Genomic DNA, 25,032 nt, shown 5'->3' on the forward strand with positions numbered 1-25,032 from the left:
TTTGTGATGTTTTCATTCATCTCCCAGATTTACATGATTATTTTCATGGATCAGTTTTGTAGCACTGTTTTTGGGGAATCTGAGAAGGGATATTTTGGATCATATTGAGGCCTATGGTGACAAAGAAAATATCCTCAGATAAAAACCAGAAAGAAACTTTCTGATAAAGTTCTTTGTGATGTGTGAATTCATCTCAGAGAATTACACTGTTCTTTTCATTGAACTGTTTGCTAACTCTGTTTTTGTGGAGTCTGCAAAGGGATATTTGGGAGCACATTGAGGCCTATAGTGAAAAAGGAAACATGCTCAGATAAAAACTAGAAAGAAGTTTTCTGAGAAACTGCTTTGTGGTTTATGAATTAATCCCACAGGGTTTCATGATTCTTTTCATGGAGCAGTTTGGTAGCACTGTTTATGCAAAATCTGAGAAGGGATGTTTTGGATTGCATTGAAGCCTATGTTGACAAAGGAAATACCCTGAGATAAAAACTAGAAAGAAGCTCTCTGAGAAACTGCTTTGTGACTAGTGAATTCATCTCACAGAGGTAAATCATACTTTCCTTTGAACCTTTTGATAACACTGTTTTCTTGGAGTCTCCAATAGGCTATTTGGGAGTACAAAGAAGAATATTGTGATAAAGTAAATATCCTCATTGAAAAACCAAAAAGAGGCTTTCTGAGAAACCACTTTGTGACGTGTGAATTTGTCTCACAGCGTTACACTGTTCTGTTCATTGATCAGTTTGCTAACACTGTTTTCTTGGAGTCTGCAATGAGTCTACAAGAAAACACTGTTTTCTTGGATATTTCTGAGTGCATTGAAGTTTACAGTGACAAAGGAAATGTCCTGAGACAAAAACTAGAAAGAAGCTTTCTGTAGAACTGCTTTGTGATTTCTGAAATCATCTCACAGAGTTACACCTTTCCTTTCATGGAGCAGTTTGGTAGCCCTGTTTTTGTAAAATCTGAGAAGGGATATTTTGGATCACATTTAAGCCGATGGTGTCAAAGGAAATATCCTCAGATTAAAACTAGAAAGAAGCTTTCAGAGATACTTCTTTGTGATGTGTTTATTCACCTCACAGAGTTACACTGTTGTTTTCATTGAGCAGTTTGCTAACACTGTTTTCTAGGAATCTGCAATGGGATATTTCAGAGCGCATTGAAGCTTATGGTGACATAGGAAATACATTCGTATAAAAACTAGAAAGAAGCTTTCTGAGAAACTGCTTTGTGGTGTGTTAATTCATCTCATAGAGTTACACAATCCTTTTCATGGATCAATTTTTTAGCACTGTTTTTGGGGAATCTGAGTAGGGATATTCTGGATATCATTGAAGCCTAGGATGACAAGAAATTATCCTCAGATAAAAACTAGAAAGAAACTTTCTGAGAAAGGCTTTGGTGATGTCTGAATTCATCTCACAGTGTTACACCTTTGTTTTCATGGAGCAGCTTGTTAACACTGTTTTCGTGGAATCTGCAAAGGGATATTTGGGACCCCATTGAGGCCTACAGAGAAAAAATAATTATTCTCAATTAAAAACTAGGAAGATACTTTATGAGGAACTGCTTTTTGATGTGTGAAATCATCTCACAGAGATACACTGTTCATTACATGGAGCAGTTTGGGGTCGGTGTTTTTGGGGAATTTCAGAAGGGGTATTTTGGATCGCATTGACGCCTATGGTGACAAAGAAAATATTCTCTGATAAAAAGGTAGAAAGATGCTTTCTGAGAAAATTTCTTCTGCTGTGTGAATTCATGGGACCGATTTAACCCTTTCTTTTCATTTAGTAGTTTCCTAACACTATTTTCCTGGAATCTGCAAAAGGATATTTGGGAATGCATTGAGGCATATGGTGAAGAAGGAAGTATCCTCAGATAAAATCTAGAAAGAACCTTTCTGAGAAACAGCTTTGTGATGCATAATTTCATCTACCAGAGTTACATCGTTCTTTTTGATGAGCAATTTGATGACACTGTTTTTGTGGAAACTGCAACAGCATATTTGGGAGTGCATTGAAGCCGAAGGTGACAAATGAAATATCTTCAGACACAAAACGAAAAGAAGCTTTCTGAGAAACTGCTTTGTGATGTGTGAATTCACCTCTCTGTTTTACACTGTTCTTTTCATTGAGCGGTTTGCTATCACTGTTTTCTTGGAATCTGCTATGGGATATTTCAACGCATTAAAGCTTATGGTAACAAAGGAAATATCCTCAGACAAAAACTAGAAGGAAATTCTCTGAGAAGCTGCTTCATGGTTTATGAATTCATCTCACAGAGTTACATGATTCTTTTCATGATGCAGCTTGTTAGCACAGTTTTTGGTCAATGTGAGAAGGTGTATTTGGATCTCATTGAAGCCTATGGTGACAAAGGAAATACCCTCAGGCAAAAACTAGAAAGAAAATTTCTGAGAAACTGTTTTGTGATTTGTGAATTCACCTCACAGTGTTATACCTTTCTTTTCATGGGGCAGTTTGCTAACACTGTTTTCCTGGAATCTGGAAAGGGATATTTGGGAACGCATTAAGGCCTAGAGTGAAAAAGGAAGTATCCTCAGATAAAAACTAGGAGATACCTTTCTGAGTTCCTGTCCTTGTTCATCTCACAGAGCTACACCATACTTTTCATGGAGCAGTGTGCTAAAACTGTTTTCATGGAATATGCAATGGGACATTTGGGAGTGCATTGAGGCCTATAGTGATGAAGGAAATGTCCTCAGATGAAAACTAGAAAGAAGCTTTCTGAGAAACTGCTTTGTGATGTGTGAATTCATCTCACAGAATTACACCATTCCTTTCAATAAGCAGTTGATAGCACTGTTTTCGTGGAATCTGCTAGGATTCCACGAGTGGGATATTTGGGAGGGCATTGAAACCTATGGTAACAAAGGACATATTCTCAGATGAAAACCAAGAAGATGCTTTCTGAGAAACTGCTTTGTGTTTTGTGAATTCATGTCACAGAGTTACACAATACTTTTCATGGAGCAGTTGGGTAGTACTGTTTTTGGGGAATCTGAGAAGGGATATTTTGGATTGCCTTGAAGCCAATGGTGACAAAGCAAAAATTATTAGATATTAACTAGAAAGAGACTTCCTGAGAAACTGCTTTGTGATGTGTGAATTCATCTGACAGAGTTACACTGTTCTTTTTATTGAGCAGTTTGCTAACACTGTTTTCTTGGAATCTGCAATGGGATACTTCAGAGTTCTTTGAGACATATGGTGGCAAAGGAAATATCCTCTTATAAAAACTTGAAAGAAGCTTTCTGAGAAACCATTTTCTGATGTGTTAATTCATCTCACAGAGTTTCATTATTCTCTTCATGGAACTGTTTCTTAGCAGTGTTTTTGGGAAATCTGAGAAGGAATATTTTGGATCGCATTGAAGCCTATGTTGACAAATTAAATATCCTCAGATAAAAACTAGAAAGAAGATTTCTGGGAAAATTCTTTGTGATGTGTGAATTCATCTCACGGAGTAGCACCTTTCTTTTCCTGGAGCAGTGTGCTAACACTTTTTTCATGGAATCTGCAATGGGATATTCCGGAGCCCTTTGATGCATATAGGGAAAAATGAACTTTCCACAGATAAAAAGTAAAAGAAGCCTTCTGAAAAACAGCTTTGTGATGTGTGAATTCGTCTTACAGAATTTCACCATTATTTTCATTGAACAGCTTGATAACACAGTTTTCATGCAATCTGCAATAGGATATTTGGGAGTGCATTGAAGCCTGTGGTGACAAAGGAAATATCCACAGGTAAACGTCCAAAAAGAAGCTTTCTGTGAAACCACTTTGTGATGTGTGAACTCACCTCACATAGTTACACCATTCTTTTCCTTGAGAAGTTTGCTAACACTTTTTTTGATTAATCTACTACGGGATAATTGGGAGCACATTGATTAATACGGTGAAAAAGGAAATGTACTCAGATAAAAACTAGAAAGTTTTCTGAGAAACAGCTTTGTGATATACGAATTCATCTCACAGTTACACCATTCTTTTCATGTAAAAGTTTGGTAGAGCTCTTTTTGGGAAATCTGAGAAGGGATACTTCAGGTCACATTGAAGCCTATGGTGACAAAGGAAATATCCTCAATTAAAAACTAGAAGGAAAATTTCCGAAAAACTACTTCATGATGTGTGAATTTATCTCAGAGAGTTACACTGTTGTTTTCATTGAGCAGTTTGATAACACTGTTTTCGTGGAATCTGCAATAGGATATTTGGTAGAGCACTGAAGCCTATGGTGACAAAGGAAATATACCTCCGACAAAAACCAAAAAGAAGCTTTCTGCAAAACAGCTTTGTGATGTGTGAATTCAACTCACAGATTTACACTTTTATTTTTATGGTGCAGTGTGCTAACACTATTTTCCTGGAATTCTCCAAAGGGATATTAGTGAGCACATTGAGGTAAATGGTGAAAAAGGAAAATCCTCCAATAAAAATAGAAATATTTTTTCTGAGAAAGTTCTTTGTGATGTGTGAATTCATTTCACAGAGTTGCACCTTTCTTTTCATGTAGCAGTTTCACAACACTGTTCTTTTGGAATCAGCAAAGGGATATCTGTGAGAGCTTTGAAACCTATGGTGAAAAAGGAAATATCGTCACATAAAAACTAGAAAGAAGCTTTCTCAGAAACTGCTTTCTGATGTGTAAATTCATCTCACAGTGTTATACTGTTGTTTTCATTGAGCAATTTGCTAATACTGTTTTCTTGGAATTTGCAATGGGATATTTAGGAGTGCACTGAGAAGCCTATGGTGATAAAGGAAATATCCTCAAATATAAAATAGAAAGAAGCTCTCTGAGACACCACTTTGTGATGTGTTAATTCATCTCACAGAATTACACGATCCTTTCCATGAATCAGTTTGCTAAAACTGCTTTCCTGGATGTGCAAAGGGATATTTGGGAGCACCTTGATGGTTATGGTGAAAAAAGAAACATCCTCAGATAAAAACTAGAAAGAAGCTTTATGAGAAACTGCTTTATGATGGGTGAATTCATCTCACAGAGTTACACCTTTCTTTTAATTGAGCAGTTTGATAGCACTGTTTTGGGAGAATCTGCAAAGGTATATTTGGGAGCTAATAGAGGCCGACGGTGAAAAAGGAAATATCTACAAATAAAAACTGGAGGGAAGGTTTTTGAGAAACTGTTTTGTGATGTGTGCATTCACCTCATAGAGATAAACCATTTTTTTGAATGACCAGTTTGGCCTCACTGTTTTTGTGATATTTGGGAAGGCATTGAGGCTGATGGTGGAAAAGTAAATATGCTGCACAGATGAAAGGTAGAAAGGAGCCTTCTGAGAAATTTCTTTGTGATGGGTGAATTCATCTCCCAGAGGTAAACCATTCTTTTCATTGAGCAGTTTGTTAATCCTGTTTTTGTGGAATCTGCAAAGGGATTTTCGAAGCACAGAGAAGCCTATGGTGAAAAAGGATATATCCTCAGATAAAAACTAGAAAGAAGCTTTCTGAGAGACTGTTTTGTGATTTGTGATGGGTGAATTCATCTCACAGGGTTACATTTTTCTTTTCATTGAGCAGTTTGGTAACACTTTTTTGTGGAATCTGTAATGGGATATTTGGGAGCACATAGAGTCCTAAGGTGAGAGAAGAAAATTCTCCAAGTAAAAACTGGAGAGAAGCTTTCAGAGAACACCCTCTGTGATTCACGCATTCATCTCATACAGCTAAACATTTCTCTAGAGGGAGAACTTTGACATCACTGTGTTTGTGTTGTCTAAGAAGGGATATTTGGGAGCACATTGAACCATACGGTTTAAAAAGAAATATCCGTATATAAAAACTAGAAAGAAGCTTTCTGAGAAACTCCTTTGTGATGTGTGAATTCATCTCACTGAGTTACATTGTCCTTTTCATTGAGCAGTTTGCTAACACTGTTTTCTTGGAATCTGCAATTTGATATTTCGGAGCACATTGTAGCTTATGGTGACAAAGGAAATATCCTCATGAAAAAAAAAAAAACTAGAAGGAAGCATTCTGAGAAACCACTTTGTGATGTGCTAATTCATCTCACAGAGTTCATGATTCTTTTCATGGAACAGTTTGGTAGCACTGTTTTTGGGGAATCTGAGCAGGGATATTTTTGGACGCATTGAAGACTATGGTGACTAAGGAAATATCCTCAGATAATTACTAGAAATAATCTTTCTGAGAAACCTGATTCTGATGTGTGAATTCACCACACAAAGGTACAACTTTCTTTTCATGGAGCAGTTTCCAGCAGTGTTTTTAGGGAATTTGAGAGGGATATTTTGAATTGCATTGAAGAATGTGTTGACAAAGGGAATATCCTCAGATAATAACTAGAAAGAAACTTTCTGAGAAACTGCTTTGTAATGTGTGAATATATCTCACCGAGTTGCACTGTTATTTTCATAAAGCAGTTGGCTAACGCTGTTTTTGTGGAAAATGCAAGATAATGTTTGTGAGCACATTGAAGCCTATGGTGATAGAGAAAATATGCACAGATAAAAAGCAAAAAGACGCTTTCTGAGAAATTTCTTTGTGATGTGTGAATACATTTCACAGATTTATAATGTCATTGAGCAGTCTGCTAGCACTGTTTTCTTGGAATCTGTAAAGGGATATTTCACAGAGCTTTGACGATTACAGTGACAAAGGAAATATCCTCAGAGAAAAACTAGAAAGCAGGTTTCTCAGAAACCTCTTCCTGATGTGTGAATTCACCTCACAGAGTTACAAGTTTATTTCCATGGAGCACTTTACTAACACTATTTTCGTGGAATCTGTAATAGGATACCTGGGAGTGCATTGAAGTCTATGGTGACAAAGCAAATATCGACAGAGAAAAACTGAAAAGCTTTCTGAGAATCTGCTTTGTGATGTGTATATTCATCTCACAGAGTTACACGGTTGTTTTCATTGAACAGTATGCTAACACACTTTTCGTGGAATCTGCAATAGGATATTTGGAGCACATTGAAGCCTATGGTGAAAAATGAAATGTCTTCAAATAATAACTAGAAAATAGCTTTCTGAGAAACTGCTTTCTTTGTGACTTTGGAATTCATCTAACAGAGTTACACTGTTGTTTTGATTGAGCAGTTTGCTACCACTGATTTCTTGGAATCTGCAATGGGATATTTCAGAGTGCATTGAAGCTTATTTTGACAAAGGAAATATCCTCAGATAAAAACTAGAAAGAAGCTTTCCAAGAAACAGCTTTGTGAGGTGTGAGTTCATCTCACAGAGTGACACCACTGTTTTCACAGAGAAGTTGGGTAGCACTGTTTTTGGGGAATCTGAGAAGGGATATTTTGAATCACCTTGAAGCCTATGGTGACAAAGGAAATATCTTCAGGAAAAAACTAGAAAGAGGCTTTCTAAGAAACTTGTTTGTGATGTGTGAATTCATCTCACTGAGGTAAGTACACATTCTTTTCATGTAGCAGTTTGCTAACACTTTTTTCATGGAATCTGCAAAAGGATATTTGGGAGCACATTGAGGACTATAGTGAAAAAGGAAATATCCTCCGATAAAAACTAGGAACAAATTGTCTGAGAAACTGCTTGAAAGCCTATGGTGACTAAGGATATGTCCTCAGATAAAAACCAAAAAGAAACTTTCTGAGAAACAGCTTTGTGATGTGTGAATTCATCTCACAGAGTTACACTGTTCTTTTCATTGAGAAGTTTGCTAACACTGTTTTCAAGGAATCTGCAAAGGGATATCTGGGAGCGCATTGAGGCCTGTAGTGAAAAAGGAAATATCCTCAGATAAAAACTAGAAAGAAGCTTTCTGAGAAACGTTTTGTGATGTGTGAATTCACCACATGGAGTTACACCGTTCTTCTCATTGAGCTGTTTGATAACACTGTTTTCGTGGAATCTGCAATAAGATATTTGGGAGGGAATTGAAGCCTATAGTGAAAAAGCAAACACCGTCAGCTAAAAAGCAAAAGGATGCTTTCTGCAAAACTTCTTTGTGATGTTTGAATTCATCTCACAGACTTACAGTGTTCTCGTATTTAGCAGTTTGGTAACACTGGTTTCTTGGAATCTGCAATGGGATATTTTGGAGCGCACAGAGCTTATGGTGACAAAGGAAATATCCTCATATAAAAAGTAGAAAGAAGTTTTCTAAGAAACTGCTTTGTGATAGGTTAATTCATCTCACAGAGTTACATGATTCTTTTCATTTAGAAGTTTGTTTGTGCTGTTTTGGGTGAATCTGAGAAAGGATATTTGGAATTGCATTGAAGCCTATAGTGACAAAGTAAATATCCTCAGGAAAAAACTGGAAGGAAGCTTTCTGAGAAAGTTCTTTGAGATGTGTGAATTCACCTAATAGACTTACACCATTCTTTACATTGAACAGTTTGATAACCCGGTTTTCATGGAATCTGCAACAGGATATTTGGGAATGCATTGAATCCTTTGGTGACAAAGGAAATATCCTCGGATAATAAACCAAAAAGAAGCTTTCTGAGAGACTACTTTTGGATATGTGGATTGAGATCATGGAGTTACAGTGTTCTTTTCATTGATCAGTTTACTAACACTGTTTTCTTGGAATCTGGAATAGGATATTTGGGAACACATTGAAACCTATGGTGACAAATAAATATCCTTAGATAAAAACGAAAAAGATGCTTTTTGAGAAACTGCTTTGTGATGTGTGAATTCATGTCACAGAGTTACACTGTTCTTTTCAACGAGCAGTTAGACAGCACTATTTTTGTGGAATATGCAATAGGAAATTTGTTAGCACATCGAAGCCTATGATGACAAAAGAAATATCCTCAGATAAAAACTAGAAGGAAGCTTTCTAAGAAACTGATTTGTGATGTGTGAATTCATCTCCAAGAGTGACACTGTTCTTCTCATTGAGCAGTTTTCTGAAACAGTTTTCTTAGAATCTGCAATGGGATATTTCAGAGCGCATTGAAGCTTACGATCACAAAGGAAGTAGTCTCAGATAAAAACCAGAAAGAAGCTATCTGAGATATTTATTTGTGATGAGTGAATTCAACTCACAGAGATTTAGCTTTCTTTTCTTGGAGCAGTTTGCTAGCACTGTCTTTGTGGAATCTGCAAAGGGATATTTGAGAGTGCTTTGAAGCCTATGGTGAAAAAGTAAATATCCTCAGATAAAAACCAAAAAGAAGCTTTCAGAGAGATTGCTTTGTGATGTGTCAATTGATCTCACAGAGATACACTGTTCTGTTCATTAAAAAGTTTACTAACAGTGTTTTCTTGGAATAAGCAATGAGATATTTCAGAGCTCATGAAACTTAGGGTGACAAAAGAAATACCCTCATGTAAAAACTAGAAAGAAGGTTTCTGAGGAAATGTTTTGTGATGTGTGAATCATCTCACAGAGTTGCAAGATTCTTTTCATGGATCAGTTTGGTATCACTGTTTTTGGGGAATCTGAGAAGGGATATTTTGGATTGCATTGAAGCCTATGGAGACAAAGGAAATGTCCTCAGATAAAAACTGGAAGGAAGCTTTCTGAGAAAGTTCTTTGTGAAGCGTGAATTGATCTCGTAAAGTTACAGCTTTCTTTTCGTGGAGGAGTTTGCTAACACTCTTTTCATGGAAACTGCAAAGGGATATTTGGGAGTACCATGAGGCCTACCTTGAAAAAGGAAGCATCCACAGATAAAAACTAGAAAGAAACTTTTTGAGAAACTGCTTTGTGTTGTGTGAATTCATCTAACAGAGTTACACAATTATTTTCATACAGTAGTTTGCTAACACTGTTTTGGTGGAATCTGCAAAGGGATATATGGGAGCGACTTGAGGCCTATGGTGAAAAAGGAAATATCCTCAGATAAAAACTAGAAAGAAGCTTTCTGGGAAACTGCTTTGTCATGTGTGAATTCATCTCATATAGTTTCATGGTTATCTTCAATGAACGTTTGCTAACACTGCTTTCATGGTATCTGCAATAGGATATTTGGGAGAACATTGAAGCCTATATTGAAAAAGGAAATATCCTGAGAGAAAAACCAAAATTAAGCTTTCTGAGAAACTGCTTTGTGATGTGTGAATTTATCTCATAGAGTTACACTGTTATTTTCATTTACCACTTTGCTAACACTCTTTTCTTGGATTCTGCAATGGGATATTTCTGAGCACATTGAAGCTTTTGGTAACAAAGGAAATATCCTCATATAAAAACTAGAAAGAAGCATATTGAGAAACCGTTTTATGATGTGTTAATTCATCTTACAGAGTTAACATGATTCTTTGCATGGATCAATTTGGTAGCACTGTTTATAGGGTATCTGAGAAGGGATAGTTTTGATCACCTTGAAGCCTGTGGTAACAAAGGAAATATGCTCAGATAAAAACTAGATAGAAGCTTTCTGAGAAAGGTTTTTGTGATGTGTGAGTTCAACTCACAGAGATACACCTTTGTTTTCATGGAGGAGTGTCCTAATACTGTTTTCGTGGAATCTGCAAAGGGATATTTGGGAGCGCATTGAGGCCTAGTAAATATCCTCAAGTAAAAATTAGAAAGAAGCTTTCTGAGAAACAAATTTGTAATGTGTGAATTCATCTCACAGAGTTACACCATTCTTTTCATGGAGCAGTTTGTTAGCACTGCTTTTGGGGAATCTGAGAAGGGATATTTTGGACTGCATTGAAGCCTAAGGTGACAAAGGAAATATCCTCAGATAAAAATTAGAAAGAAACTTTCTGAGGAAGTTCTTTTTGATGTGTTAAATCATCTCACAGAGTTACACCTTTGTTTTCATGGAGCTGTTGGATAACACTCTTTTAGTGGAATCTGCAATAGGATATTAGGAGTGCATTGAAGTCTATGATTACAAAGGAAATATACTCAGATAAAAACAAAAAAGAAGCTTTCCATGAAATTGCTTTTGATGGGTGAATTCACGTCACTTTGTAACACTGTTCTTTTCATTTAGAAGTTTGCTAACACTTTTCTCATTTAATCTGCAATGGAACATTCTGGAGCACATTGAGGAATGTGATGAAAAAGGAAATATCCTCAGATAAAAACTAGAAAGAAGCTTTCAGAGAAACTCCTTTGTGATGTGTGCATTCATCTCATAGAGCTAAACGTTTCTGCTGAGGGAGTACTTTGGCATCACTGTATTTGTGGTGTCTAAGAAGGGATATCTGAGAGCGTCTTGAAGCCTGTGTTGGCAAAGGAAATATCCTCAGACAACAACCAACAAGAAGCTTTCTGAGAAAATGCTTTATGATGTTTGAATTCATCTCACAGATTCACATCTTGCTTTCTATGGAGCAGTTTGCTAACGCTGTTTTCATGGAATCTACAAAGGAATATTCATAAGTGCATTGAGGCAAATGATGTAAAAGGAAATATCCTCAGACAAAAACTAGAAAGATGCTTTCTGACTACCTGCTTTGCAATTTGTGAATATATCTCACAGAGTTAAATGATTCTTTTCATGGAGCAGTTTGGTAGCACTCTTTTTGGAGAATCAGAGAAGGGATAATTTGCATTGCATTGAAGACTATGGTGACATTGGAAATATCCTCACATAAAATCTGAAAAGAACCTTTCTGAGAAACTTCCTTGTGCTTTGTGAATTCATTTCACAGAATTACAAGGTTCTTTTCATTGAGAAGTTTGCTAACACTTTTTTCATGGAATCTGCGATGGGAAATTATGGAACATATTGAGACCTATGGTGAAAAAGGAAATATCCTCAGATAAAAACTAGAAAGAAGCTTTCTGAGAAACTCCTTTCAGATTTGTGAATTTATCTCACAGAGTTACACCATACTTTTCGTGGAGCAGTTTGTTAGCACTGATTTTGGGGTATTTGAGAATGGATATTTTGGATTGCTTTGAAGCCTGTGGTGACAAAGGAAATATCTTCTGAGGAAAACAAGAAAGAAGCTTTCTGAGAAATTTCTTTGTGATGTGTGAATTCATCTCAGAGTTCCACCTTTCTTTTCATGGAGCAATTTGCTTACACTTTTTGTGATATCTGCAAAGTGATGTATGGGAGTGCATTCAGGCCTATGGTGTGAAAGGAAATATCCTCATTAGAAACTGGAAAGTAGCTTTCCGAGAAACTAATTCCAGATGAGTGAATTCATCTTACAGAGATACACTCTTGGTTTCATTGAGCAACTTGATAACACTGTTTTTGTGGAATCTGAAATAGGATATTTGGGAGTGCATTGAAGCCTATAGTGACAAAATAAATAACCTCAGAGAAAAACCAAAAAGAAGCTTTCTGAGAAACTGCTTTGTGATGTGTGAATTCATCTCACAGATTTACACCTTTCTTTTCATAGAGGAGATTGCTAACACTGTTTTACTGGAATCTGCAAAGGGATATTCACGAGCCCATTGAGGCTTATGGTGACAAAGGAACTATCCTCAGATAAAAGCCAAATAGAAGCTTTCTGTGAAACGGCTTTGTGATGTTTGAATTCATCTCATAGAGTTACACCAGTCTTTTCATTGAGAAGTTTGCTAAAAGTTTTTTCGATTATTCTGCAAAGGGATATTCGAGAGCACCTTGAGAAATATGTTGAAAATGCTAATATCCTCAGATAAAACTAGAAAGAAAATTTGTGAGAAACAGCATTGTGATATGTGAATTTATCTCACAGAGTTACACCTTTCTTTTCATGCAGCAGTTTGCTAACAGTCTTTTCATGGAATCTGCAAAGAGATATTTGGGAGTGCACTGAAGCCTATAGTGAAAAAAGAAATATCCCCAGATAAAAAAGTAGAAAAAATCTTTCTGAGAGACTGCACTGTGATGTGTGAATTCATCTCACAGAGTTCCGTCGTTCTTTTCATTGAGCAGTTTGTGAACACTGTTTTTGTGGAATCTGCAATAGGATATTTGGGAGTGCATTGAATCCTTTGGTGACAAGGAAAATATCCTCAGATAAAAAGCAAAAGGAAGCTTTCTGAGAAACCACTTTGTGATGTGTGAATTCATCTCACAAAGTTACACTGTTGTTTTCCTTGAGAAGTTTGCTAAAATTGTTTCTTTGGGATCTGCAATGGGATATTGCACATAAGAGTGATGCACATAAGAGTGCATTGATGCTTATGGTGACAAAGGAAATATCCTCATATAAAAACTACAAAGAAGGTTTCTGAGAAACTGCTTTGTGATTTTTGAATTTTTGTCACAGAGTTACATGATTCTCTTCATGGAGTAGTTTTGTAGCACTGCTTTTGGGGAACCTGAGAAGGGATATTTGGGATCATATTGAAGCCTATGGTGCCAAATAAAATACCTCAGATAAAAACTAGAAAGAAGCTCTATGATAAACTGCTTTATGACGTATCAGTTCATCTCACAGAGTTACACTGTTCATTTCCTTGAACAGTTTGCTAACACTGTGTTCTTGGAATATGCAATGGGATATTTAGGAGAACATTGAAGCTTATTGTGACAAAGAAATATTCTCAGACATAAACCAAAAAGAACATTTCTGAGAAACCGCTTTGTGATCTGTGAATTCATCTCACAGATTTACACATTTCTTTTCATGGAGCCATTTGCTAACATCTGAGAAGGCATATTTTAGATTGTATTGAAGCCTAGGGTAACAAAGGAAATAGCCTCAGAGAAAAACCAGAAAGAAGCCTTCTGAGAAACTTCTTTGTTATGTGGAAATTTATCTCACAGAGTTACATGATTCTTTAAATGGTGGAATTTGCAAACACTATTTTCATGGAATTTGTAACGGGAGTGCCATGAGGCCAATGGTGAGAAAGGAAATATCTTCAGATAAAAACTAGAAAGAAGATTTCAGAGAAATTGCTTTGTAATCTGTGAATTCAGCTAACAGAGTTACACTGTTCTTTGCCTTGAGCAATTTGCTTACACTGTTTTCTTGGAATCTGCAATCTGATATTTTGGAGTGCATTGACATTTATGATCACAAAGGATATATCCTCATACAAATACTAGAAAGAAGCTTTCTGAGAAACTTCTTTCTATGTGTTAATTCATCTTACACAGTTACATGATACTTTTCATAGAGCAGTTTGGTAGAACTGTTTTTGGTGAATCTGAGAAGCGATATTCTGGACTGCATTGAACTGTAAGTTGACAAAGGAAATACCGTCAGATTAAAATTAGAAAGCAGCTTTCTGTGAAAGTTCTTTGTGAGGTGTCAATTCATCTTACAGAGTTACACCTTTCTTTTCATGGAACAGTTTGCTAACACTGTTTTCATTGAATTTGAAAAGGGATATTTTGGAGCGCATTGAGGACTATAGTGAAAAAGAAAGTATCCTCAGATAAAAATTAGAAAGAGTCTTTCTGAGAAACTCCTTTGTGATGTGTGAATTCATATCAAAGAGATACACTGTTCTTTTCATTGAGAAGTTTGCTCACACTGTTTTTGTGGAATCTGCAATAGGATATTTGGGAGCACATTTAAGTCTATAATGACAGAGGAAATATCCCCAGTTAAAAACCAAAAAGAAGTTTTCAGAGAAACTGCTTTGTGTTGAGGGAATCCATTGCACAGAGTTACACTGCTGTTTTCATTGAGCACTTTGCTATCATAGTTTTCTTTGAATCTTCAATGGTATGTTTCATAGTGCATTGTAGCTTTTGGTGACAAAGGAAATACCACCATATAAAGACTAGAAAAAAGCATTCTGAGAAACTGATTTGTGATGTGTGAATTCATCTAACAGGGTCACACGATCCTTTTCAAGGATCAGTTTGGTAGCACTGTTTTTGGGTAATATGAGAAGGAATATTTTGGACTGCATTGAAGCCTATGGTGACAAAAGAAATATCCTCAAGTAAAAACTAGAAATAAAGTTTCTGAAAAAGTTCTTTATGATGCATTAATTCGTCTCAGTTACACCTTTCTTTTCATAGAGTACTTTGCTAACACTGTTAACTGAGTTCTGCAAAGGGATATTTGGGAGTGCATTGAGGCCTGAGGTGAAAAAGGAAATATCCTCAGATAAAAACTAGAAAGAAGCTTTCTGAGAAACTGCCTTATGAAGTGTGAATTCATCTCACACAGATACACTGTTCTTTTCATTGAGCAGTTTGTGAACACTCTTTTCTTGGAATCTGCAATGGGATACTTTGGAGTGCATTGAAGCTTACGGTGACAAAGGACATATCCTCATATAAAAACCAGAAAGAAGGATTCTGAGACACCGCTGTGTGATGTGCTAATTCATCTCAAAATGTTACATGATCCCTTTCAATCACCATTTTGGTAGCAGTGTTTTGGGGGAATATGAGAAGGGATATATTGTATCATATTGAACCCTATGGTGACAAAGGAAATAACTACAGATAAAAACCAGAAAGAAGCTTTCTGAGAAAGTACTTTCTGATGTATTAATTCAGCCCACGGAGTTACACCTTTATTTTCATGGAACACCTTGCAAACACTGTTTCCCTGGAATCTGCAAAGAGATATTTGTGAGTGCATTGAGGTCTACGGTGAAAAAAGAAATATCCTCAGATAAAAACTAGAAAGAATCTTTCTGAGAGACTGCTTTGTGGTGTTTGAGTTCATCTCCCAGAGTTACACCATTCTTTTCATGGAATAGTTTGGTTGCACTGTTTTTGGGGAGTCTGAGAATGGATATTTTGGATTGAATTGAAGTCTAAGGTGACAAAGGAAATATCCTCAGATAAAAATTAGAAAGAAGCTTTCTGAGAAAATTCTTTGTGATTTGTGAATTCATCTTACCGATTTACAACTTTTTTTCATGCAGCAGTTTGCTAACACTGTTTTCGTTTAATCTGCACAGGGATATTTTGGAGCGAATTGAGGCCTGTAGTGAAAAAGAAAATATCCACAGATAAAAACTAAGAAGAATCTCTCTGAAAAACTATTTTATGGTGTGTGAATTCATCTTACAGTGTTACACCATTCTTCTCATTGAGCAGTTTGCTCACACTGTTTTCAGGGAATCTCAAAAGGGATTTTGGCAGTGCATTGAAGTCTAGGTTCACAAAGGAAATATCCTCAGAAAAAACCAAATATAAACTTTCTGAGAAACTGCTTTGTGATGTGATAATTCAACTCACAGTGTTACATGATTGTTCTCATGGATCAGTTGGGTAGCACCATTTTTAGGGAAACTGAGAAGGGATATGGTGGATCGCATTGAAGCCTATGGTGGCAAAGGAAATATCCACAGATAAAAACCAGAAATAAACTTTCTGAGAATGTTCTTTGTGACATGTGAATTCATCTCACAGAGTTACATTGTTCTTTGCATTGAGCAGTTTACTAACACTTCTTTTGTGGAATCTCCTAAGGAATCTTCAGGAGTGCCTTGAGGCTTATGGAGAAAAGGGAAATATCAACAGATAAAAACCAGAAAGAAATTTTCTGAGAAACTGCTTGGTGATGTGTGAATTCATCTCACAGAGATACATTGTTGTTTTCACTGAGCAGTTTGTTAACGCTGTTTTCGTGGTATCTGCATGGGATATTTGGGATCACATTGGAGCCTATGGTGACAAAGGAAATAACCTCAGATAAAAACCAAAAAGAAGTTTTCTGAGAAATTGATTTGTGGTGTGTGAATTCATCTCAGAGTTACACTGTTCTTTTCATTGAGCAGTTGGCTAGCACTGTTTTCTTGGAATCTGCAATGGGATATTTCAGAGCACATTGTAGCTTATGGTGACAAAGGAAATATCCTCATATAAAAACCAGAAGGAAGATTTTTGAGAAGCTCCTTTGTAATGCTTTAATTCCTCTCACAGAGTTAAACAATCCTTTACATGGTTTATTTTGGTAGCACTGTTTTTGGGGAATCTGAGAAGGCATATTTTGGATTGAACTGAAGCCTATGGTGAAAAAGGAAATAATCTCAGATAAAAATTAGAAAGAAGATTTCTGAGAAACTGTTTTGTTTCTGCTTTGTATGAATTCATCTCACCAAGTTACACTGCTCTTGGCATTGAATACTTTGGTTACACTGGTTTCTTGGAATCTACGATCTGATATTTTGAAGCGCATTGAAGCTTATGGAGACAAAGGAAACATTCTCATATAAAAACTAGAAAGAAGCTTTCTGAGAAACACCTTTGTGCTTTGCAATACAGCTCATAGAGTTACACGATTCCTTTCATGTATCAGTTTGGTAGGATTGTTTTTGGTGAATCTGAGAAAGGATATTTTGGATTGCATTGAAGCCAATAGTGACAAAGGAAACATCCTTAGATAAAAATTAGAAAGAAGCTTTCTGAGAAACTTCCTTGTGATGTGTGAATTCATCTAACAGAGCTGCACCTTTCTTTTCATTGAACAGTTTGCTAACACTGTTTTCGTGGAATCTGCAAAGGGACACTTGGGAGCATAATGAGGACTATAGTGAAAAAGGAAGCATCCTCAGATAAAAGCTAGAAAGAACCTTTCTGAGAAAGTTCGTTGTGATGTGTGAATTCATCTCACAGATTTACACTGTTCTTTTCATTGAGCAGTTTGCTCACAATTTATTCTTGGAATCTGAACTGGGATATTTTGGAGCACATTGAAGCTTATGGTGACAAAGGAAATATCCTCATACAAAAACTAGAAAAAAGCATTCTGAGAAACAGCGTTGACATGTGCTAATTCATCTCATGGAATTACACGACTCTTTTCATGTAGCTATATGGTACCAATATTTTTGGGAAATCTGAGAAGGGATATTTTGGATCGCATTTAAGCCTAAGGTGACAATGGAAATATCCTGATATAAAAACGGAAAAGAAGCTATCCAATAAGCTGCTTTGTGATGTGCGTGCGAATTCATCTCACAGGGATACACTGTTCTTTTCATTGAGTAGTTTGCTCACACTGTTTTCTTGGAATCTGCAATGGGTTATTTCAGAGCATATTGAAGCTTATACAAAGGAAATATCCTCAGTCAAAAACTAGAAAAAAGTTTTCTGAGAAACTGCTTTGTGACTTGTGAATTCATCTCACAGAGTTACACCTTTCTTTTCATGGATCAGTGTGGTAGCACTGTTTTTGGGGAATTTGAGAAGGGATATTTTGCATCGCTTCAAAGCCTATGGTGACAAAGGAAATATCCTCAGATACAATCTATAAATAAGCTTTCTGAGGAACTTCTTTGTGATGTGTGAATTCATCTCGCAGTGTTACACCTTTCTTTTCATGGAGAAGTTTGGTCGCACTCTTTCTGGGGACTCCGAGAAGGGATATTTTGAATTATATTCAATTCTATGGTGACAAAGGAAATATCCTGAGATAAGTAATAGAAAGAAGTTTTCTGAGAAACTGCTTTGTGATGTGTGAATTCATCTCACAGAGTTACACAATTCTTTTCTTGGGGCAGTTTGGTAACACTGTTTTGTGAAATCTTCAAAGGGATATATGGGAGTGCATTGAAGCCTATGGTGACAATGGAAATATCCTGAGATAAGAACCAAAAAGTAGCTTTCTGATAAGCTGCTTTGTGATGTGAGAATTCATCTCACAGAGTTACACTCTTCTTTTGATTGAGCAGCTTTCTCACACTGTATTCTTGAAATTTGCAATGGGATGTATCAGAGATCATTGAAGCTTATGGTGACAAAGGAAACAAACACAGAAAAAACCTCTAAAGAAACGTTCTGAGAAACTGCTTTATGATTTGTGAATTCATCACACAGAGTTACACAATTCTTTTCATGGAGTAGTTTGGTAGAATGGTTTTTGGAAAATCTGAGAACTGATATTTTGAATTGCAGTGAAGCTTAAGGTGACACAGGAAATATCTTCAGATAAAAACTAGAAGGAAGCTTTCTGATCAACTTCTTTGTGATGTATGAATTCATCTCAGAGAATTACACCTTTCTTTTCACGAAGCGGTTTCCTAATGCTGTTTTCGTGGAATATGCAAAGAGATATTTGGGAGTGTTTTGAGGCCTATGGTGAAAAAGGAAATATCCTCAGATAAATGCTAGAAAGAAGCTTTCTGAGAAACTGCTTTGTGATATGTGAATTCATCTCAGAGAATTACACCTTTCTTTTCAATGAGTAGTTTGGTTACACTGTTTTCTTGGAATCTGCAATTGTATATTTCGGAGCACATTGAATCTTACAGTGATAAATGAAATATGCTCACATAAAAACTAGAAAGAAGCTTTCTGAGAAACTGCTTTGTGATGTCCTACTTCATCTCAAAGATTTACACTATTCTTTTCATGGATCAGTTTGGTAGCACTCTTTTTGTGTAATCTGAGATGTGATATTTCAGATCAAATTGAAGAATATAGTGACAAAGGAAATATCCTCAAATAAAAACTAGAAAAAAGAATTTTGAGAAACTTCTTCATGATGTGTGAATTTATCTCACAGAGGTACACTTTTCTTTTCATTTTGCAGTTTGTTAACACTATTTTCTTGGAATCTGCAATGGGATAGTTCAGAGTGCATTGAAACTTATGGTGAAAAAGGAAATATCCTCATGTAAAAATTAGAAAGAAGCTTTCTGAGAAAGCTCTTTGTGTTGTGTTAATTCATCTCACAGAGTTACACGTTTTTTCATTGATCAGTTTGTTAGAACTGTTTTTGGGGAATATGAAAAGGGATATTTTGAATTTCATTGAAGCCTATCATGACAAAGGAAATATCCTCAGATAAAAAACTAGGAAGAAGCTTTCTGAGAAAGTTCTTTGTGACGTGTGAATTCATCTCACAGATTTACACGTTTCTTTTCATGGAGCAGTTTGATAACACTGTTTTCGTGGAATCTGCAACTGGATATTTAGGAGTGCATTGAGGCCAATAGTGATAAGGAAATATCCTCAGTTAAAAACTGGAAAGAATCTTACTGAGAGACTGCTCTGTGGTGTGTAAATTCATTGTACAGTTTTACACCATTCATTTAATTGAGCAGTTTGATGATACTGTTTTCGTGGAATCTGCAATAGGATATCTAGGAGTGCTTTGAAGTCTTTGGGGACAAAAGAAATAGCCTCAGATAAAAACCAAAAAGAAGCTTTCTGTGAAACTGCTTTGTGATGTGTGAGTTCAACTTACAGAGTTACACCATTGTTTTCATTGAGAAGTTTTCTAACACTTTTTCGTGGAATCTGCAATGGGATATTCCGGAGCACATTGTGGAATATGGTGAAAAAGGAAATATCGTCAGATAAGAGCTTGGAAGAACCTATCTGTGAAACAGTTTTGTGATGTGTGAATTCATGTTACAGAGCTACACCACGCTTTTCATAGAGCAGTTTGGTAGAACTCTTTTTGGGGATTCTGAGAAGGGATATTTTGAATAGCATTGAAGCCTACGGTGACAAAGGAAATATCCTCAGATAAAACCTACAAAGACCCTTTCTGAGAAAATGTTTTGTGATGTGTGAATTCATCACACACATTTTCATGATTCTTTTCCTGGAGCAGTTTGATAACACTCTTTTAGTGAAATGTACAATAGGATATTTGGGAGTGCAGTGAAGTCTATATTGACAAAGGAAATATACTCAGACACAAACCAAAAAGAAATTTCCTGAGAAAGAGCTTTGTGACATGTGAATTCACCTCACAGATTTACACGCTTCATTTCATGGAGACTTTGCTAACACTATTTTCATGAAATCTACAAAGGGATATTCAGGAACGCATAGAAGCCTGTGGTAAAAAAGGAAATATCCAAGTATAAAAATTAGAAAGAGGCTTTCAGAGATACCGATTTGTGATGTGTTAATTTATCTCACAGAGTTACACGATTCTTTTCATGGATCAATTTGGTAGAACTGTTCTTGGGGAACGTGAGAAGGCATATTTTGGATCGCATTGAAGCCTATCGTATCAAAGGAAATATCCTCAGATAAAAACTAGAAAGAAGCTTTCTGAGAAAGTTCTTTGTGATGTGTAAATTCATTTCTCAGAGTTACACCTTTCTTTTCATGGAGCCTTTTGATAAAGCTGTTTTCATGGAATCTGTAAAAGGATATTTGGGAGTGCATTGAGGCCTATAGTGAAAAAGGAAATATCCTCAAATAAAAACGAAAGAATCTTTCTGAGAAACTGCTCTGTGATGTGTGAATTCATCATATAGCATTACCCGTTAGTTTTATTGAGTACTTTGATACACTGTTTTCGTGGAATCTGCAACAGAATCTTTCGGGGTGCATTGAAGTCTATGGTGACAAAGGAAATATCCTCAGACAAAAATCAAAAAGTAGCTTACTGTGAAACTGCTTTGTGATGTGTGAATTCATCCTTTTCATTGAGAAGTCTACTGACACTTTTTTCACGGAATCTGCAAGGAGATATTCCAGAGCACATTGAGGAATATGGTGAAAAAGGAAATATCCTCAGATAAAAACTAGAAAGAACCTATCTGAGAAACAGCTATGTGATGTGTGAATTCATCTCACAGAGTTACACCATTCTTTTCATGGAGCGGTTTGTTAGCACTGCTTTTGGGGAATCTGAGAAGGGATATTTTGAATAGCATTGAAGCCTATGGTGACAAAGGAAATATCCTCAGTTAAAAACTAGAAAAAAGCTTTCTGAGAAACTGCTTTGTGATGTTTTAATTCATCTCACAGATTTACTTGATAGTTTTCTTGGAGTAGTTTGCTAACACTGTTTTCATGGAATCTAAAATATGATATTGTGGAGTGCTTTGAAGCCTACGTTGACAAAGGAAATATCCTCAGGCAAAAACCAAAAAGAAGCTTTCTGAGAAACAGCTTTGTGTTTTGTGAATTCACCTCACAGATTTACACCTTTCTTGTCATGGAGCACTTTGCTAACACTATACTCGTGGAATCTACAAAGGGATATTCGGGAGCGGGGGTGAAAAAGGAAATATCCTCAGATAAAAACTAGAAAGAAGCTTTCTGAGAAACTGCTTTGTGATTTGTGAATTCATCTCACAGAGTTACTTGATTCTTTTCATGGAGCTGTTTTGTAACACTGATTTGGGGAATCTGAAAAGGGATATTTTGGATTGCATTGAAGCCTATGGTGACAAAGGAAACATCCTCAGATTAAAATTAGAAAGAAGCTTTCTCAGAAACATCTTTGTGATGTGTGTATTCATCTCACAGAGTAATACCTTTTTTTTTCATGGAACAGTGTGCTAACAATGTTTGTGAGCTATCTACAAAGTGATATTTGGGAGCGAGTTGAGACCTATGGTGAAAAAGGAAATATCAACAGATAAAAACTAGAAAGAAGCTTTCTGAGAAAATTCTTTGTGATATGTGAATTCACCTTACAGTATTACACTGTTCTTTTCATTGAGCAGTTTGCAAACACTGTTTTCTTGGATTCTGCAAAGTGATATTTTGGAGCACTTTGAAGCTTATAGTGACAAAGGAAATATCCTCATATAAAAATTAGAAAGAAGCTTTCTGAGAAACTGCTTTGTGATGTGTCAATTCACCTCACAGTGTTTCGTGATTCTTTTCATGGAACAGTTTTGTAACTGTTCTTAGGGAATCTGAGGAGGGATACATTTGATTGCATTGAAGCCTATGGTGACAAGGAAAATATCCTCAGACAAATAGCGAAAAAAAGCTTTCTGAGAAACTGCTTTGGATGCGTGAATTTATCTCACAGCGTTACATGATTCCATTCATACATCACTTTGTTAGCACTGTTTTTGGGGAATCAGAGAAGGGATATTTTGGATTGCATTGAAGTCAATGGTGACAAGGTATTATACTCAGATAAAAACTGGAAAGAAGTTTCTGAGAAAGTTATTTGTGATGTGTGAATTCACCTCACAGAGTTACACATTTCTTTTTCATGGAGCAGTTTGCTAACACTGTTTTCATGGACTCTGCAAAAGGATATTTGGGAACACTTTGAGGCCCATAGTGAAAAACGAAATATCCTCAGATAAAAAGTAGAAAGAAGCTTTCTGAGAAACTGCTTTGTGATGTGTTTATTCATCTCACAGAGTTACAAGATATTTTCAATGGAGCAGTTTGGTAGCACTGTTTTTGGGGAATCTGAGAAGGGATATTTTCGATCGCATTGAAGCCTATAGTGACAAAGGAAATATCCTCAGATAAAAAGTAGAAAGAAGCTTTCTGAGAAGCCTCTTTGTGATACCTGTATTCATCTCACAGAGTAAAACATTTCTTTGCATGGAGCAGTTTGCTAACACTGTTTTCATAGAATCTGCAAAGGGCTATTTGTGAGCGTTTAGAGGGCTATAGTAAAAAAAGAAATATCCTCAGATAAAAATTAGAAAGAAACTTTCTGAGAAACTGCTTTGAGATGTGTGAATTCACCTCACAGAGTTACACTGTTATTTTAATTTAGCAGTTTGACTACACTGTTTTCTTGGACTACACAATAAGATATTTGGAAGTGCATTGAAGTCTACTGTGACAAAGGAAATACCCTCTGATCAAAACCAAAAAGAAGTTTTATGTGAAACTGCTTTGTGATGTGTCACTTCACCTCAAAGAGTCACACCATTCCTTTCATTGAGAAGTTTCTAAAATTTTGTTCCTGATATCTGCAATGGGATATTCCAGAACTCAGTGAGGAATATAGTGAAAAAGGAAATATCCTCAGATAAAAGCTGAAAAGAAGCTTTCTGAGAAACTGCTTTGTGATGTGTGAATTTGTCTCACAGAGTTACACCACACTTTTCATGGAGTTTTTTAGCACTGTTTTTGGGGAGTCTGAGAAGGAATATTTTGGATCAAATTGAAGCCTACAGTGACAAAGGAAATATCCTCAGACAAAAACTAGAAAGAAGCTTTCTGAGAAACTGCTTTGTGGTGTGTGTATTTATCTCACAGAGTAACACCATACTTTTCAAGGAGCAGTTTTCTAACACTGTTTTTGTGTTACCTACAAAGTGATATTTGGGAGCCAGTTGAGGCCTATGGTGAAAAGGGAAATATAATCAGAAAAAAAAAACTAGAAAGAATCTGAGAAACTGTTTTGTGATTTGTGAATTCATCTCATAGTAACATGATTCTTTTCATGGAGCAATTTGGTAGCACTGTTTGTGGGGAATCTCAGAAGGGATATTTTGAATCGCATCAAAGCCTATGGTGACAAAGGAAGTATCCTCAGATAAAACTGGAAAGAAGGTTTCTGAGAAAGTTCTTTGTTGTGTGTGAATTCATCTCACAGAGTTACACATTTCTTTTCATGAAACCATTTGTTCACACTGTTTTCTTGGAATCTGTCAAGGGATATTTGGGAGCACATTGAGACCTGTGGTGAATGAGGAAATATCCTCAGATAAAAATCAAAAAGAAGCTTTCTGTGAAACTGCTTTATGATGTGTGAATTCAACTCACAGAGTTACCCCATTCTTTACATTGAGAAGTTTTCTACAGTTTTTTCATGGGATCTCCAATGGTATATTCTGGAGAGCATTGAGGAATATGGAGAAAAAGGAAATATTCGCAGATAAAATCGAGAAAGAAGGGGTGTGAGAAACAGCTTTGTGATGCGTGAATTCATATCACAGAGTTACACCATTCTTTTCACGGAACAATTTGGCTGCACCGTTTTTGGGGAATCTGAGTAGGGATATTTGGGATTGCATTGAAGCCTAGTGTGACGATGGAAATATAATCAGATAAAACCTAGCAAGAAACTTTCTGAGAAACTTCTTTGTGTGATGTGTTTATTCATCTCACAGAGTAACACCTTTCTTTTCATGGAGTTATATGCTAACACTGTTTTTGTGGAATCTACAAAGTGATATTTGGGAGCGAGTTGAGACAATGGTGAAAACAAAAATATCCTCAGATAAAAACTAGAAGGAAGCTTTCTGAGAAACTGCTTTGTGATGTGTGAATTCATCTCACAGATTTACACCACTCTTTTCATGGAGCAGTTTGCTAAAACTGTTTTCATGGAATCTGAAATAGGATATTTCGGAGTGCATGGAAGCCTTTGGTGACAAAAGAAATATTCTCAGACAAAAAACAATAAGCTCTCTGTGAAACTGTTTAGTGATGTGTGAATTCATCTCACACTGTTACACCTATATTTTCATGGTGCACTTTAGTAGCACTCTTTTTGGGGTATGTGAAAAGTGATATTT

This window comes from Theropithecus gelada, chromosome 19 (genome assembly GCF_003255815.1).
Source record: "Theropithecus gelada isolate Dixy chromosome 19, Tgel_1.0, whole genome shotgun sequence".
In the NCBI taxonomy this organism is placed as follows: domain Eukaryota; kingdom Metazoa; phylum Chordata; class Mammalia; order Primates; family Cercopithecidae; genus Theropithecus; species Theropithecus gelada.